This window comes from Atractosteus spatula (genome assembly GCF_055471065.1).
Source record: "Atractosteus spatula isolate fAtrSpa1 chromosome 10 unlocalized genomic scaffold, fAtrSpa1.hap1 SUPER_10_unloc_8, whole genome shotgun sequence".
Taxonomy (NCBI): Eukaryota; Metazoa; Chordata; class Actinopteri; order Semionotiformes; family Lepisosteidae; genus Atractosteus; species Atractosteus spatula.
This window is the reverse complement of record NW_028296628.1, coordinates 385,727-403,017: the sequence shown is the minus strand read 5'-3', so window position 1 is coordinate 403,017 and position 17,291 is coordinate 385,727. Positions and strand designations below refer to the sequence as shown.

Below are 17,291 nucleotides of genomic sequence, written 5' to 3'. Positions count from 1 at the left end.
CAGGAAAAGCGGCGCCACATTCTACAGCCCTCTCCACGCAATCGACGAAATCGGGCTACTGAAGTGGAGAAAATCGCCTCTCCAGAAAGTGCAAATATCATCTTGGAGAGTATAAATCCTATTGCCGAAGGTCAGCCCTGTCTACCAGAGTAACCCTCCCACCTCCTGCAGCGATGATCAGCTCGTCTCACACGCGAGAAGTCTTCGGTTGGAAACAAGCGCCCCCTCTTCTCGCGCGTTTTGCACGTTCGAGTGGTTTTAATGCGGCTCCTTCGTACACGGTGCTGATCTTTTGGAAAGCAGGAGGCAAAACTGACACGTTCCCATACCGGGAGTCAAACCCGGGCCGCCTGGGTGAAAACCAGGAATCCTAACCGCTAGACCATATGGGAGCACACAACCCCGCTGTTCCGGGCATCATGCAAGCAAACTACATAAATATGAGAAAACACGCAAGAGAGTTGTCACTCAGAGTGTCGAAGGGTCGATGTATACTGGGGCTCAGTTGAAATGCAACGTCAGGACTTTTCCGAATTAGGTCACACGAAGAGAGCACAGCCTTTTCCGCCCTACCATGTGTGTATCGGTAACTCGCCGTGATCGTATAGTGGTCAGTACTTTGCGTTGTGGCCGCAACAACCCCGGTTCGAATCCGGGTCACGGCAGAATAGGGGCGTCTACTTTTACTACTTGCGCGAATGAAGGCAAAAGAAAGCCAATCGATGTGAACGAACGGCGCTTTACAGAGGAGTACTGCCTGACTGGATCGTTGATGAACGACAGAGGCCACTCCGACCTCTTCTCGGTTTTCTTCAACGACTTACTAAGGATCTTCTTCACATTCGCCCATGCAGGGGAAGCCAGTTACACCAAAGCAAACGCAGGAAAGTGCATTTCAAGCAGAGACCAGGAGGGACTTGTTTACACCGAGAGTGGTCGGAGAATGGAACAATGCGCCCAGCCCTGTTGCTGGAGCCGATTCTTGATGAGATCTTGGGCTCACTGGATGCTAATCTTTCTGTTGTTCTTGCAGGTCCTGCGCTGCTTTTGAGCCGACAGAGCTCGTCCTGGTCTGTCGGCACAGCCCAATTGCAAATGATCGGCTCCGCGTACAGAAGGAACGTGCGTTTGGTACAAGAGTGCATGAAGGCACCGGAAATACATTGGGAACAAATGACCGGTCGCTCAAGACCTCTGTGAAGTACAGGAGCGTGCAACAAGAGGCTGTTTCCGCCCGGTCTCGAACCGGGGACCTTTCGCGTGTTAGGCGAACGTGATAGCCGCTACACTACGGAAACCTGCAGGGACCGCTGCTGGTGTCTCGCTTGCGTTTCGGGCTGAGAAAGGGAAGCGTCACTTTAGGCAGGGGGCGCTGGAGAGAGGAACAAAGGGCGCGATGAAACAAAATGCCGAAACCCGGGATCGAACCAGGGACCTTTAGATCTTCAGTCTAACGCTCTCCCAACTGAGCTATTTCGGCAGTGCACAGAGCCCACAGCCACCTGCTCCAGCGGCATGAGCGCACCAAGAGGAGCGGGAGAGTGTTGCAGGAACGTCACTCAGAAGGAAAGCCACCCAGCTGCGCCCTCTGAGCTCTGTCCAGCGCATCTTCCTCGCATGGACTCCTGCCTGCGACGGGCAGGAAACAATTAGCAAGAACAGAACAGCACCCCATGGGTGTCTCATGACCACACCTTAGGTTGTGACACGTGCAGGTGTGAGGGGTTGCCGGGCTACTCTGGAGCAGAGCTTGGGCGGAGGGGGGACGGGAAAGCAGACAAAGAGGTGACACCTCAAGGTCTGCACGATCACAGCTCTCCGCCGCCCCAGGCTTCCGCTCGATAAGCTACTGGACACACCCGCCCCTCCTCACACAGACCGTGGAAAAGCCCCCGAGTGGGAGGGCTCTCTCTTCCTCCCAGGAGCTCTTGGACACGACGCACAGACAGAGCGCGGGGAGCCGCCGCCTGCAAACACGGCTCCAGGCAGGACTCCACTCCACAGGAGCCGCAGAGCAGAGGAGATGGGGGCAGCTTAGTTCCTGTGCAGAGACCTGAGCTGTTGTTGCTGCGGACGCTGTCTTTTCTGTTCTCGGGGTAGGAGTGAATGTTGAGTTGCCCTTAGAAATGAAGCAGAGCACTTCAACGGCACGGGTGTGTGTGTGTGCGTGCGCCCTGGTGATTCTGGGAGACAGATCGAACCTGGGCTAAAAGAGAGGGGGCTTAGCCCTCTTCCATTTGCTAGTTCAGAGTTGTACAACCCATTTGTATCTGCTAGGCGGCGCAGTCGTCGTGCACAAAGAACGCTTTGAAAAGCGTCAAAAGCAAGTCATTCCGAGTTGGTCGTTTGTGTTTTCCGTTCAGACGCGAAATGCTGAAATGATCTCTCGGCTCCTCGGTTGTCATTTCTGCTCCGTAAAGGAATCACAGCACGCGTCGCCTTCCAGCACGCTGGGTCGGGACACGATGCCGGGGATCGAAGGGTGTGACGTCTTCCTCGTTAGTATAGTGGCGAGTATCCTTGCCTGTCACGCGTGAGACCGGGGTTCGATTCCCCGACGGGGAGTAGAAAGCTTTTCTTTTACCTCCTTAGAGAAAGGACTGCCTTTCACTTCTCTGTTTTCTTTCACAGCGTCGTGCACCTTTTCATTGCTCTCGCTTTCAGAGCCTCCGCACGGCACACGACTCGACATCAGAAAGCACATTGAAGTGAAAGCAGGAAGCGCTGCGACATGCAGTGTGCAGATCCCGCCACACTAAGAGGTGAGTGGGTCTGTTCGATGCACAAAGAACGCTTTGATAAGCGTCAAAGGCAAGTCATTCCGAGTTGGTCGTTTGTGTTTTCTGTTCAGACGCGAAATGCTGAAATGATCTCTCGGCTCCTCGGTTGTCATTTCTGCTCCGTAAAGGAATCACAGCACGCGTCGGCTTCCAGCACGGTGGGTCGGGACACGATGCCGGGGGTCGAAGGGTGCGATGTCTTCCTCGTTAGTATAGTGGTGATTATCCCCACCTGTCACGCGGGAGACTGGGGTACATCAGGACGCGCATTGGAGTGAAAGCAGGATGCGCTGCGACATGCACTGTGCAGATCCCGCCACACTAAGAGGTGAGTGGGTCTGTGCGATCACAGCGCTAGGCGAATCCCCAATCCCCTTTTGTGCGTGGCGACAAAAGAAGCCGGTCTGTTTCCGCCCAGTTTCGAACCATTGACTTTTCGCGTGGGAGGCAAACGTGATAACCACTACACTACGGAAACGGTAGCAAACCCTTCCCAGCGGCCCAGTGCTGAGCTTCGCCAATGCGATTCAGCTGCTTCCAGTGCCTTTATTGGAGTGCGCTGATGGACCGTGCTCTCTCTCCAGAGACCAGCACGCCTGTCATGGACGGAGCAGGAAAAGCGGCGCCACATTCTACAGCCCTCTCCACGCAATCGACGAAATCGGGCTACTGAAGTGGAGAAAATCGCCTCTCCAGAAAGTGCAAATATCATCTTGGAGAGTATAAATCCTATTGCCGAAGGTCAGCCCTGTCTACCAGAGTAACCCTCCCACCTCCTGCAGCGATGATCAGCTCGTCTCACACGCGAGAAGTCTTCGGTTGGAAACAAGCGCCCCCTCTTCTCGCGCGTTTTGCACGTTCGAGTGGTTTTAATGCGGCTCCTTCGTACACGGTGCTGATCTTTTGGAAAGCAGGAGGCAAAACTGACACGTTCCCATACCGGGAGTCAAACCCGGGCCGCCTGGGTGAAAACCAGGAATCCTAACCGCTAGACCATATGGGAGCACACAACCCCGCTGTTCCGGGCATCATGCAAGCAAACTACATAAATATGAGAAAACACGCAAGAGAGTTGTCACTCAGAGTGTCGAAGGGTCGATGTATACTGGGGCTCAGTTGAAATGCAACGTCAGGACTTTTCCGAATTAGGTCACACGAAGAGAGCACAGCCTTTTCCGCCCTACCATGTGTGTATCGGTAACTCGCCGTGATCGTATAGTGGTCAGTACTTTGCGTTGTGGCCGCAACAACCCCGGTTCGAATCCGGGTCACGGCAGAATAGGGGCGTCTACTTTTACTACTTGCGCGAATGAAGGCAAAAGAAAGCCAATCGATGTGAACGAACGGCGCTTTACAGAGGAGTACTGCCTGACTGGATCGTTGATGAACGACAGAGGCCACTCCGACCTCTTCTCGGTTTTCTTCAACGACTTACTAAGGATCTTCTTCACATTCGCCCATGCAGGGGAAGCCAGTTACACCAAAGCAAACGCAGGAAAGTGCATTTCAAGCAGAGACCAGGAGGGACTTGTTTACACCGAGAGTGGTCGGAGAATGGAACAATGCGCCCAGCCCTGTTGCTGGAGCCGATTCTTGATGAGATCTTGGGCTCACTGGATGCTAATCTTTCTGTTGTTCTTGCAGGTCCTGCGCTGCTTTGGAGCCGACAGAGCTCGTCCTGGTCTGTCGGCACAGCCCAATTGCAAATGATCGGCTCCGCGTAGAGAAGGAACGTGCGTTTGGTACAAGAGTGCATGAAGGCACCGGAAATACATTGGGAACAAATGACCGGTCGCTCAAGACCTCTGTGAAGTACAGGAGCGTGCAACAAGAGGCTGTTTCCGCCCGGTCTCGAACCGGGGACCTTTCGCGTGTTAGGCGAACGTGATAGCCGCTACACTACGGAAACCTGCAGGGATTGCTGCTGGTGTCTCGCTTGCGTTTCGGGCTGAGAAAGGGAAGCGTCACTTTAGGCAGGGGGCGCTGGAGAGAGGAACAAAGGGCGCGATGAAACAAAATGCTGAAACCCGGGATCGAACCAGGGACCTTTAGATCTTCAGTCTAACGCTCTCCCAACTGAGCTATTTCGGCAGTGCACAGAGCCCACAGCCACCTGCTCCAGCCTTCCTGTGTTGCGGCATGAGCGCACCAAGAGGAGCGGGAGAGTGTTGCAGGAACGTCACTCAGAAGGAAAGCCACCCAGCTGCGCCCTCTGAGCTCTGTCCAGCGCATCTTCCTCGCATGGACTCCTGCCTGCGACGGGCAGGAAACAATTAGCAAGAACAGAACAGCACCCCATGGGTGTCTCATGACCACACCTTAGGTTGTGACACGTGCAGGTGTGAGGGGTTGCCGGGATACTCTGGAGCAGAGCTTGGGCGGAGGGGGGACGGGAAAGCAGACAAAGAGGTGACACCTCAAGGTCTGCACGATCACAGCTCTCCGCCGCCCCAGGCTTCCGCTCGATAAGCTACTGGACACACCCGCCCCTCCTCACACAGACCGTGGAAAAGCCCCCGAGTGGGAGGGCTCTCTCTTCCTCCCAGGAGCTCTTGGACACGACGCACAGACAGAGCGCGGGGAGCCGCCGCCTGCAAACACGGCTCCAGGCAGGACTCCACTCCACAGGAGCCGCAGAGCAGAGGAGATGGGGGCAGCTTAGTTCCTGTGCAGAGACCTGAGCTGTTGTTGCTGCGGACGCTGTCTTTTCTGTTCTCGGGGTAGGAGTGAATGTTGAGTTGCCCTTAGAAATGAAGCAGAGCACTTCAACGGCACGGGTGTGTGTGTGTGCGTGCGCCCTGGTGATTCTGGGAGACAGATCGAACCTGGGCTAAAAGAGAGGGGGCTTAGCCCTCTTCCATTTGCTAGTTCAGAGTTGTACAACCCATTTGTATCTGCTAGGCGGCGCAGTCGTCGTGCACAAAGAACGCTTTGAAAAGCGTCAAAAGCAAGTCATTCCGAGTTGGTCGTTTGTGTTTTCCGTTCAGACGCGAAATGCTGCAATGATCTCTCGGCTCCTCGGTTGTCATTTCTGCTCCGTAAAGGAATCACAGCACGCGTCGCCTTCCAGCACGCTGGGTCGGGACACGATGCCGGGGATCGAAGGGTGTGATGTCTTCCTCGTTAGTATAGTGGCGAGTATCCTTGCCTGTCACGCGTGAGACCGGGGTTCGATTCCCCGACGGGGAGTAGAAAGCTTTTCTTTTACCTCCTTAGAGAAAGGACTGCCTTTCACTTCTCTGTTTTCTTTCACAGCGTCGTGCACCTTTTCATTGCTCTCGCTTTCAGAGCCTCCGCACGGCACACGACTCGACATCAGAAAGCACATTGAAGTGAAAGCAGGAAGCGCTGCGACATGCACTGTGCAGATCCCGCCACACTAAGAGGTGAGTGGGTCTGTTCGATGCACAAAGAACGCTTTGATAAGCGTCAAAGGCAAGTCATTCCGAGTTGGTCGTTTGTGTTTTCTGTTCAGACGCGAAATGCTGAAATGATCTCTCGGCTCCTCGGTTGTCATTTCTGCTCCGTAAAGGAATCACAGCACGCGTCGGCTTCCAGCACAGTGGGTCGGGACACGATGCCGGGGGTCGGAGAGAGCGATGTCTTCCTCGTTAGTATAGTGGTGATTATCCCCACCTGTCACGCGGGAGACTGGGGTACATCAGGACGCGCATTGGAGTGAAAGCAGGATGCGCTGCGACATGCACTGTGCAGATCCCGCCACACTAAGAGGTGAGTGGGTCTGTGCGATCACAGCGCTAGGCGAATCCCCAATCCCCTTTTGTGCGTGGCGACAAAAGAAGCCGGTCTGTTTCCGCCCAGTTTCGAACCATTGACTTTTCGCGTGGGAGGCAAACGTGATAACCACTACACTACGGAAACGGTAGCAAACCCTTCCCAGCGGCCCAGTGCTGAGCTTCGCCAATGCGATTCAGCTGCTTCCAGTGCCTTTATTGGAGTGCGCTGATGGACCGTGCTCTCTCTCCAGAGACCAGCACGCCTGTCATGGACGGAGCAGGAAAAGCGGCGCCACATTCTACAGCCCTCTCCACGCAATCGACGAAATCGGGCTACTGAAGTGGAGAAAATCGCCTCTCCAGAAAGTGCAAATATCATCTTGGAGAGTATAAATCCTATTGCCGAAGGTCAGCCCTGTCTACCAGAGTAACCCTCCCACCTCCTGCAGCGATGATCAGCTCGTCTCACACGCGAGAAGTCTTCGGTTGGAAACAAGCGCCCCCTCTTCTCGCGCGTTTTGCACGTTCGAGTGGTTTTAATGCGGCTCCTTCGTACACGGTGCTGATCTTTTGGAAAGCAGGAGGCAAAACTGACACGTTCCCATACCGGGAGTCAAACCCGGGCCGCCTGGGTGAAAACCAGGAATCCTAACCGCTAGACCATATGGGAGCACACAACCCCGCTGTTCCGGGCATCATGCAAGCAAACTACATAAATATGAGAAAACACGCAAGAGAGTTGTCACTCAGAGTGTCGAAGGGTCGATGTATACTGGGGCTCAGTTGAAATGCAACGTCAGGACTTTTCCGAATTAGGTCACACGAAGAGAGCACAGCCTTTTCCGCCCTACCATGTGTGTATCGGTAACTCGCCGTGATCGTATAGTGGTCAGTACTTTGCGTTGTGGCCGCAACAACCCCGGTTCGAATCCGGGTCACGGCAGAATAGGGGCGTCTACTTTTACTACTTGCGCGAATGAAGGCAAAAGAAAGCCAATCGATGTGAACGAACGGCGCTTTACAGAGGAGTACTGCCTGACTGGATCGTTGATGAACGACAGAGGCCACTCCGACCTCTTCTCGGTTTTCTTCAACGACTTACTAAGGATCTTCTTCACATTCGCCCATGCAGGGGAAGCCAGTTACACCAAAGCAAACGCAGGAAAGTGCATTTCAAGCAGAGACCAGGAGGGACTTGTTTACACCGAGAGTGGTCGGAGAATGGAACAATGCGCCCAGCCCTGTTGCTGGAGCCGATTCTTGATGAGATCTTGGGCTCACTGGATACTAATCTTTCTGTTGTTCTTGCAGGTCCTGCGCTGCTTTTGAGCCGACAGAGCTCGTCCTGGTCTGTCGGCACAGCCCAATTGCAAATGATCGGCTCCGCGTAGAGAAGGAACGTGCGTTTGGTACAAGAGTGCATGAAGGCACCGGAAATACATTGGGAACAAATGACCGGTCGCTCAAGACCTCTGTGAAGTACAGGAGCGTGCAACAAGAGGCTGTTTCCGCCCGGTCTCGAACCGGGGACCTTTCGCGTGTTAGGCGAACGTGATAGCCGCTACACTACGGAAACCTGCAGGGATTGCTGCTGGTGTCTCGCTTGCGTTTCGGGCTGAGAAAGGGAAGCGTCACTTTAGGCAGGGGGCGCTGGAGAGAGGAACAAAGGGCGCGATGAAACAAAATGCTGAAACCCGGGATCGAACCAGGGACCTTTAGATCTTCAGTCTAACGCTCTCCCAACTGACCTATTTCGGCAGTGCACAGAGCCCACAGCCACCTGCTCCAGCCTTCCTGTGTTGCGGCATGAGCGCACCAAGAGGAGCGGGAGAGTGTTGCAGGAACGTCACTCAGAAGGAAAGCCACCCAGCTGCGCCCTCTGAGCTCTGTCCAGCGCATCTTCCTCGCATGGACTCCTGCCTGCGACGGGCAGGAAACAATTAGCAAGAACAGAACAGCACCCCATGGGTGTCTCATGACCACACCTTAGGTTGTGACACGTGCAGGTGTGAGGGGTTGCCGGGCTACTCTGGAGCAGAGCTTGGGCGGAGGGGGGGCGGGAAAGCAGACAAAGAGGTGACACCTCAAGGTCTGCACGATCACAGCTCTCCGCCGCCCCAGGCTTCCGCTCGATAAGCTACTGGACACACCCGCCCCTCCTCACACAGACCGTGGAAAAGCCCCCGAGTGGGAGGGCTCTCTCTTCCTCCCAGGAGCTCTTGGACACGACGCACAGACAGAGCGCGGGGAGCCGCCGCCTGCAAACACGGCTCCAGGCAGGACTCCACTCCACAGGAGCCGCAGAGCAGAGGAGATGGGGGCAGCTTAGTTCCTGTGCAGAGACCTGAGCTGTTGTTGCTGCGGACGCTGTCTTTTCTGTTCTCGGGGTAGGAGTGAATGTTGAGTTGCCCTTAGAAATGAAGCAGAGCACTTCAACGGCACGGGTGTGTGTGTGTGCGTGCGCCCTGGTGATTCTGGGAGACAGATCGAACCTGGGCTAAAAGAGAGGGGGCTTAGCCCTCTTCCATTTGCTAGTTCAGAGTTGTACAACCCATTTGTATCTGCTAGGCGGCGCAGTCGTCGTGCACAAAGAACGCTTTGAAAAGCGTCAAAAGCAAGTCATTCCGAGTTGGTCGTTTGTGTTTTCCGTTCAGACGCGAAATGCTGAAATGATCTCTCGGCTCCTCGGTTGTCATTTCTGCTCCGTAAAGGAATCACAGCACGCGTCGCCTTCCAGCACGCTGGGTCGGGACACGATGCCGGGGATCGAAGGGTGTGACGTCTTCCTCGTTAGTATAGTGGCGAGTATCCTTGCCTGTCACGCGTGAGACCGGGGTTCGATTCCCCGACGGGGAGTAGAAAGCTTTTCTTTTACCTCCTTAGAGAAAGGACTGCCTTTCACTTCTCTGTTTTCTTTCACAGCGTCGTGCACCTTTTCATTGCTCTCGCTTTCAGAGCCTCCGCACGGCACACGACTCGACATCAGAAAGCACATTGAAGTGAAAGCAGGAAGCGCTGCGACATGCAGTGTGCAGATCCCGCCACACTAAGAGGTGAGTGGGTCTGTTCGATGCACAAAGAACGCTTTGATAAGCGTCAAAGGCAAGTCATTCCGAGTTGGTCGTTTGTGTTTTCTGTTCAGACGCGAAATGCTGAAATGATCTCTCGGCTCCTCGGTTGTCATTTCTGCTCCGTAAAGGAATCACAGCACGCGTCGGCTTCCAGCACGGTGGGTCGGGACACGATGCCGGGGGTCGAAGGGTGCGATGTCTTCCTCGTTAGTATAGTGGTGATTATCCCCACCTGTCACGCGGGAGACTGGGGTACATCAGGACGCGCATTGGAGTGAAAGCAGGATGCGCTGCGACATGCACTGTGCAGATCCCGCCACACTAAGAGGTGAGTGGGTCTGTGCGATCACAGCGCTAGGCGAATCCCCAATCCCCTTTTGTGCGTGGCGACAAAAGAAGCCGGTCTGTTTCCGCCCAGTTTCGAACCATTGACTTTTCGCGTGGGAGGCAAACGTGATAACCACTACACTACGGAAACGGTAGCAAACCCTTCCCAGCGGCCCAGTGCTGAGCTTCGCCAATGCGATTCAGCTGCTTCCAGTGCCTTTATTGGAGTGCGCTGATGGACCGTGCTCTCTCTCCAGAGACCAGCACGCCTGTCATGGACGGAGCAGGAAAAGCGGCGCCACATTCTACAGCCCTCTCCACGCAATCGACGAAATCGGGCTACTGAAGTGGAGAAAATCGCCTCTCCAGAAAGTGCAAATATCATCTTGGAGAGTATAAATCCTATTGCCGAAGGTCAGCCCTGTCTACCAGAGTAACCCTCCCACCTCCTGCAGCGATGATCAGCTCGTCTCACACGCGAGAAGTCTTCGGTTGGAAACAAGCGCCCCCTCTTCTCGCGCGTTTTGCACGTTCGAGTGGTTTTAATGCGGCTCCTTCGTACACGGTGCTGATCTTTTGGAAAGCAGGAGGCAAAACTGACACGTTCCCATACCGGGAGTCAAACCCGGGCCGCCTGGGTGAAAACCAGGAATCCTAACCGCTAGACCATATGGGAGCACACAACCCCGCTGTTCCGGGCATCATGCAAGCAAACTACATAAATATGAGAAAACACGCAAGAGAGTTGTCACTCAGAGTGTCGAAGGGTCGATGTATACTGGGGCTCAGTTGAAATGCAACGTCAGGACTTTTCCGAATTAGGTCACACGAAGAGAGCACAGCCTTTTCCGCCCTACCATGTGTGTATCGGTAACTCGCCGTGATCGTATAGTGGTCAGTACTTTGCGTTGTGGCCGCAACAACCCCGGTTCGAATCCGGGTCACGGCAGAATAGGGGCGTCTACTTTTACTACTTGCGCGAATGAAGGCAAAAGAAAGCCAATCGATGTGAACGAACGGCGCTTTACAGAGGAGTACTGCCTGACTGGATCGTTGATGAACGACAGAGGCCACTCCGACCTCTTCTCGGTTTTCTTCAACGACTTACTAAGGATCTTCTTCACATTCGCCCATGCAGGGGAAGCCAGTTACACCAAAGCAAACGCAGGAAAGTGCATTTCAAGCAGAGACCAGGAGGGACTTGTTTACACCGAGAGTGGTCGGAGAATGGAACAATGCGCCCAGCCCTGTTGCTGGAGCCGATTCTTGATGAGATCTTGGGCTCACTGGATGCTAATCTTTCTGTTGTTCTTGCAGGTCCTGCGCTGCTTTGGAGCCGACAGAGCTCGTCCTGGTCTGTCGGCACAGCCCAATTGCAAATGATCGGCTCCGCGTAGAGAAGGAACGTGCGTTTGGTACAAGAGTGCATGAAGGCACCGGAAATACATTGGGAACAAATGACCGGTCGCTCAAGACCTCTGTGAAGTACAGGAGCGTGCAACAAGAGGCTGTTTCCGCCCGGTCTCGAACCGGGGACCTTTCGCGTGTTAGGCGAACGTGATAGCCGCTACACTACGGAAACCTGCAGGGATTGCTGCTGGTGTCTCGCTTGCGTTTCGGGCTGAGAAAGGGAAGCGTCACTTTAGGCAGGGGGCGCTGGAGAGAGGAACAAAGGGCGCGATGATACAAAATGCTGAAACCCGGGATCGAACCAGGGACCTTTAGATCTTCAGTCTAACGCTCTCCCAACTGACCTATTTCGGCAGTGCACAGAGCCCACAGCCACCTGCTCCAGCCTTCCTGTGTTGCGGCATGAGCGCACCAAGAGGAGCGGGAGAGTGTTGCAGGAACGTCACTCAGAAGGAAAGCCACCCAGCTGCGCCCTCTGAGCTCTGTCCAGCGCATCTTCCTCGCATGGACTCCTGCCTGCGACGGGCAGGAAACAATTAGCAAGAACAGAACAGCACCCCATGGGTGTCTCATGACCACACCTTAGGTTGTGACACGTGCAGGTGTGAGGGGTTGCCGGGCTACTCTGGAGCAGAGCTTGGGCGGAGGGGGGGCGGGAAAGCAGACAAAGAGGTGACACCTCAAGGTCTGCACGATCACAGCTCTCCGCCGCCCCAGGCTTCCGCTCGATAAGCTACTGGACACACCCGCCCCTCCTCACACAGACCGTGGAAAAGCCCCCGAGTGGGAGGGCTCTCTCTTCCTCCCAGGAGCTCTTGGACACGACGCACAGACAGAGCGCGGGGAGCCGCCGCCTGCAAACACGGCTCCAGGCAGGACTCCACTCCACAGGAGCCGCAGAGCAGAGGAGATGGGGGCAGCTTAGTTCCTGTGCAGAGACCTGAGCTGTTGTTGCTGCGGACGCTGTCTTTTCTGTTCTCGGGGTAGGAGTGAATGTTGAGTTGCCCTTAGAAATGAAGCAGAGCACTTCAACGGCACGGGTGTGTGTGTGTGCGTGCGCCCTGGTGATTCTGGGAGACAGATCGAACCTGGGCTAAAAGAGAGGGGGCTTAGCCCTCTTCCATTTGCTAGTTCAGAGTTGTACAACCCATTTGTATCTGCTAGGCGGCGCAGTCGTCGTGCACAAAGAACGCTTTGAAAAGCGTCAAAAGCAAGTCATTCCGAGTTGGTCGTTTGTGTTTTCCGTTCAGACGCGAAATGCTGAAATGATCTCTCGGCTCCTCGGTTGTCATTTCTGCTCCGTAAAGGAATCACAGCACGCGTCGCCTTCCAGCACGCTGGGTCGGGACACGATGCCGGGGATCGAAGGGTGTGACGTCTTCCTCGTTAGTATAGTGGCGAGTATCCTTGCCTGTCACGCGTGAGACCGGGGTTCGATTCCCCGACGGGGAGTAGAAAGCTTTTCTTTTACCTCCTTAGAGAAAGGACTGCCTTTCACTTCTCTGTTTTCTTTCACAGCGTCGTGCACCTTTTCATTGCTCTCGCTTTCAGAGCCTCCGCACGGCACACGACTCGACATCAGAAAGCACATTGAAGTGAAAGCAGGAAGCGCTGCGACATGCAGTGTGCAGATCCCGCCACACTAAGAGGTGAGTGGGTCTGTTCGATGCACAAAGAACGCTTTGATAAGCGTCAAAGGCAAGTCATTCCGAGTTGGTCGTTTGTGTTTTCTGTTCAGACGCGAAATGCTGAAATGATCTCTCGGCTCCTCGGTTGTCATTTCTGCTCCGTAAAGGAATCACAGCACGCGTCGGCTTCCAGCACGGTGGGTCGGGACACGATGCCGGGGGTCGAAGGGTGCGATGTCTTCCTCGTTAGTATAGTGGTGATTATCCCCACCTGTCACGCGGGAGACTGGGGTACATCAGGACGCGCATTGGAGTGAAAGCAGGATGCGCTGCGACATGCACTGTGCAGATCCCGCCACACTAAGAGGTGAGTGGGTCTGTGCGATCACAGCGCTAGGCGAATCCCCAATCCCCTTTTGTGCGTGGCGACAAAAGAAGCCGGTCTGTTTCCGCCCAGTTTCGAACCATTGACTTTTCGCGTGGGAGGCAAACGTGATAACCACTACACTACGGAAACGGTAGCAAACCCTTCCCAGCGGCCCAGTGCTGAGCTTCGCCAATGCGATTCAGCTGCTTCCAGTGCCTTTATTGGAGTGCGCTGATGGACCGTGCTCTCTCTCCAGAGACCAGCACGCCTGTCATGGACGGAGCAGGAAAAGCGGCGCCACATTCTACAGCCCTCTCCACGCAATCGACGAAATCGGGCTACTGAAGTGGAGAAAATCGCCTCTCCAGAAAGTGCAAATATCATCTTGGAGAGTATAAATCCTATTGCCGAAGGTCAGCCCTGTCTACCAGAGTAACCCTCCCACCTCCTGCAGCGATGATCAGCTCGTCTCACACGCGAGAAGTCTTCGGTTGGAAACAAGCGCCCCCTCTTCTCGCGCGTTTTGCACGTTCGAGTGGTTTTAATGCGGCTCCTTCGTACACGGTGCTGATCTTTTGGAAAGCAGGAGGCAAAACTGACACGTTCCCATACCGGGAGTCAAACCCGGGCCGCCTGGGTGAAAACCAGGAATCCTAACCGCTAGACCATATGGGAGCACACAACCCCGCTGTTCCGGGCATCATGCAAGCAAACTACATAAATATGAGAAAACACGCAAGAGAGTTGTCACTCAGAGTGTCGAAGGGTCGATGTATACTGGGGCTCAGTTGAAATGCAACGTCAGGACTTTTCCGAATTAGGTCACACGAAGAGAGCACAGCCTTTTCCGCCCTACCATGTGTGTATCGGTAACTCGCCGTGATCGTATAGTGGTCAGTACTTTGCGTTGTGGCCGCAACAACCCCGGTTCGAATCCGGGTCACGGCAGAATAGGGGCGTCTACTTTTACTACTTGCGCGAATGAAGGCAAAAGAAAGCCAATCGATGTGAACGAACGGCGCTTTACAGAGGAGTACTGCCTGACTGGATCGTTGATGAACGACAGAGGCCACTCCGACCTCTTCTCGGTTTTCTTCAACGACTTACTAAGGATCTTCTTCACATTCGCCCATGCAGGGGAAGCCAGTTACACCAAAGCAAACGCAGGAAAGTGCATTTCAAGCAGAGACCAGGAGGGACTTGTTTACACCGAGAGTGGTCGGAGAATGGAACAATGCGCCCAGCCCTGTTGCTGGAGCCGATTCTTGATGAGATCTTGGGCTCACTGGATGCTAATCTTTCTGTTGTTCTTGCAGGTCCTGCGCTGCTTTGGAGCCGACAGAGCTCGTCCTGGTCTGTCGGCACAGCCCAATTGCAAATGATCGGCTCCGCGTAGAGAAGGAACGTGCGTTTGGTACAAGAGTGCATGAAGGCACCGGAAATACATTGGGAACAAATGACCGGTCGCTCAAGACCTCTGTGAAGTACAGGAGCGTGCAACAAGAGGCTGTTTCCGCCCGGTCTCGAACCGGGGACCTTTCGCGTGTTAGGCGAACGTGATAGCCGCTACACTACGGAAACCTGCAGGGATTGCTGCTGGTGTCTCGCTTGCGTTTCGGGCTGAGAAAGGGAAGCGTCACTTTAGGCAGGGGGCGCTGGAGAGAGGAACAAAGGGCGCGATGAAACAAAATGCTGAAACCCGGGATCGAACCAGGGACCTTTAGATCTTCAGTCTAACGCTCTCCCAACTGAGCTATTTCGGCAGTGCACAGAGCCCACAGCCACCTGCTCCAGCCTTCCTGTGTTGCGGCATGAGCGCACCAAGAGGAGCGGGAGAGTGTTGCAGGAACGTCACTCAGAAGGAAAGCCACCCAGCTGCGCCCTCTGAGCTCTGTCCAGCGCATCTTCCTCGCATGGACTCCTGCCTGCGACGGGCAGGAAACAATTAGCAAGAACAGAACAGCACCCCATGGGTGTCTCATGACCACACCTTAGGTTGTGACACGTGCAGGTGTGAGGGGTTGCCGGGCTACTCTGGAGCAGAGCTTGGGCGGAGGGGGGGCGGGAAAGCAGACAAAGAGGTGACACCTCAAGGTCTGCACGATCACAGCTCTCCGCCGCCCCAGGCTTCCGCTCGATAAGCTACTGGACACACCCGCCCCTCCTCACACAGACCGTGGAAAAGCCCCCGAGTGGGAGGGCTCTCTCTTCCTCCCAGGAGCTCTTGGACACGACGCACAGACAGAGCGCGGGGAGCCGCCGCCTGCAAACACGGCTCCAGGCAGGACTCCACTCCACAGGAGCCGCAGAGCAGAGGAGATGGGGGCAGCTTAGTTCCTGTGCAGAGACCTGAGCTGTTGTTGCTGCGGACGCTGTCTTTTCTGTTCTCGGGGTAGGAGTGAATGTTGAGTTGCCCTTAGAAATGAAGCAGAGCACTTCAACGGCACGGGTGTGTGTGTGTGCGTGCGCCCTGGTGATTCTGGGAGACAGATCGAACCTGGGCTAAAAGAGAGGGGGCTTAGCCCTCTTCCATTTGCTAGTTCAGAGTTGTACAACCCATTTGTATCTGCTAGGCGGCGCAGTCGTCGTGCACAAAGAACGCTTTGAAAAGCGTCAAAAGCAAGTCATTCCGAGTTGGTCGTTTGTGTTTTCCGTTCAGACGCGAAATGCTGCAATGATCTCTCGGCTCCTCGGTTGTCATTTCTGCTCCGTAAAGGAATCACAGCACGCGTCGCCTTCCAGCACGCTGGGTCGGGACACGATGCCGGGGATCGAAGGGTGTGATGTCTTCCTCGTTAGTATAGTGGCGAGTATCCTTGCCTGTCACGCGTGAGACCGGGGTTCGATTCCCCGACGGGGAGTAGAAAGCTTTTCTTTTACCTCCTTAGAGAAAGGACTGCCTTTCACTTCTCTGTTTTCTTTCACAGCGTCGTGCACCTTTTCATTGCTCTCGCTTTCAGAGCCTCCGCACGGCACACGACTCGACATCAGAAAGCACATTGAAGTGAAAGCAGGAAGCGCTGCGACATGCACTGTGCAGATCCCGCCACACTAAGAGGTGAGTGGGTCTGTTCGATGCACAAAGAACGCTTTGATAAGCGTCAAAGGCAAGTCATTCCGAGTTGGTCGTTTGTGTTTTCTGTTCAGACGCGAAATGCTGAAATGATCTCTCGGCTCCTCGGTTGTCATTTCTGCTCCGTAAAGGAATCACAGCACGCGTCGGCTTCCAGCACAGTGGGTCGGGACACGATGCCGGGGGTCGGAGAGAGCGATGTCTTCCTCGTTAGTATAGTGGTGATTATCCCCACCTGTCACGCGGGAGACTGGGGTACATCAGGACGCGCATTGGAGTGAAAGCAGGATGCGCTGCGACATGCACTGTGCAGATCCCGCCACACTAAGAGGTGAGTGGGTCTGTGCGATCACAGCGCTAGGCGAATCCCCAATCCCCTTTTGTGCGTGCCGACAAAGGAAGCCGGTCTGTTTCCGCCCGGTTTCGAACCGGGGACCTTTCGCGTGTGAGGCGAACGTGATAACCACTACACTACGGAAACGGTGGCAATCCCTGCCCAGCGGCCCAGCGCTGAGCTTCGCCAATGCGATTCAGCTGCTTCCAGTGCCTTTATTGGAGTGCGCTGATGGACCGTGCTCTCTCTCCAGAGAGCAGCACGCCTGTCATGGACGGAGCAGGAAAGGCGGCGCCACATTCTACAGCCCTCTCCACGCAATCGACGAAATCGGGCTACTGAAGTGGAGAAAATCGCCTCTCCAGAAAGTGCAAATATCATCTTGGAGAGTATAAATCCTATTGCCGAAGGTCAGCCCTGTCTACCAGAGTAACCCTCCCACCTCCTGCAGCGATGATCAGCTCGTCTCACACGCGAGAAGTCTTCGGTTGGAAACAAGCGCCCCCTCTTCTCGCGCGTTTTGCACGTTCGAGTGGTTTTAATGCGGCTCCTTCGTACACGGTG

At 54.8% G+C, this 17,291-nt stretch overlaps 2 non-coding genes across 2 annotated transcripts; both read right to left on the bottom strand.

Annotated features, from left to right (window-relative positions):
• Positions 1-1,407: 1,407 nt before the first annotated feature.
• On the bottom strand, positions 1,408-1,480 carry trnaf-gaa (transfer RNA phenylalanine (anticodon GAA)). Its single transcript has one exon. It is a non-coding gene; the product is annotated as a tRNA-Phe (tRNA).
• A 15,321-nt stretch (positions 1,481-16,801) lies between these two features.
• Positions 16,802-16,874, bottom strand: trnav-cac (transfer RNA valine (anticodon CAC)). Its single transcript has one exon. It is a non-coding gene; the product is annotated as a tRNA-Val (tRNA).
• Positions 16,875-17,291: the final 417 nt, after the last annotated feature.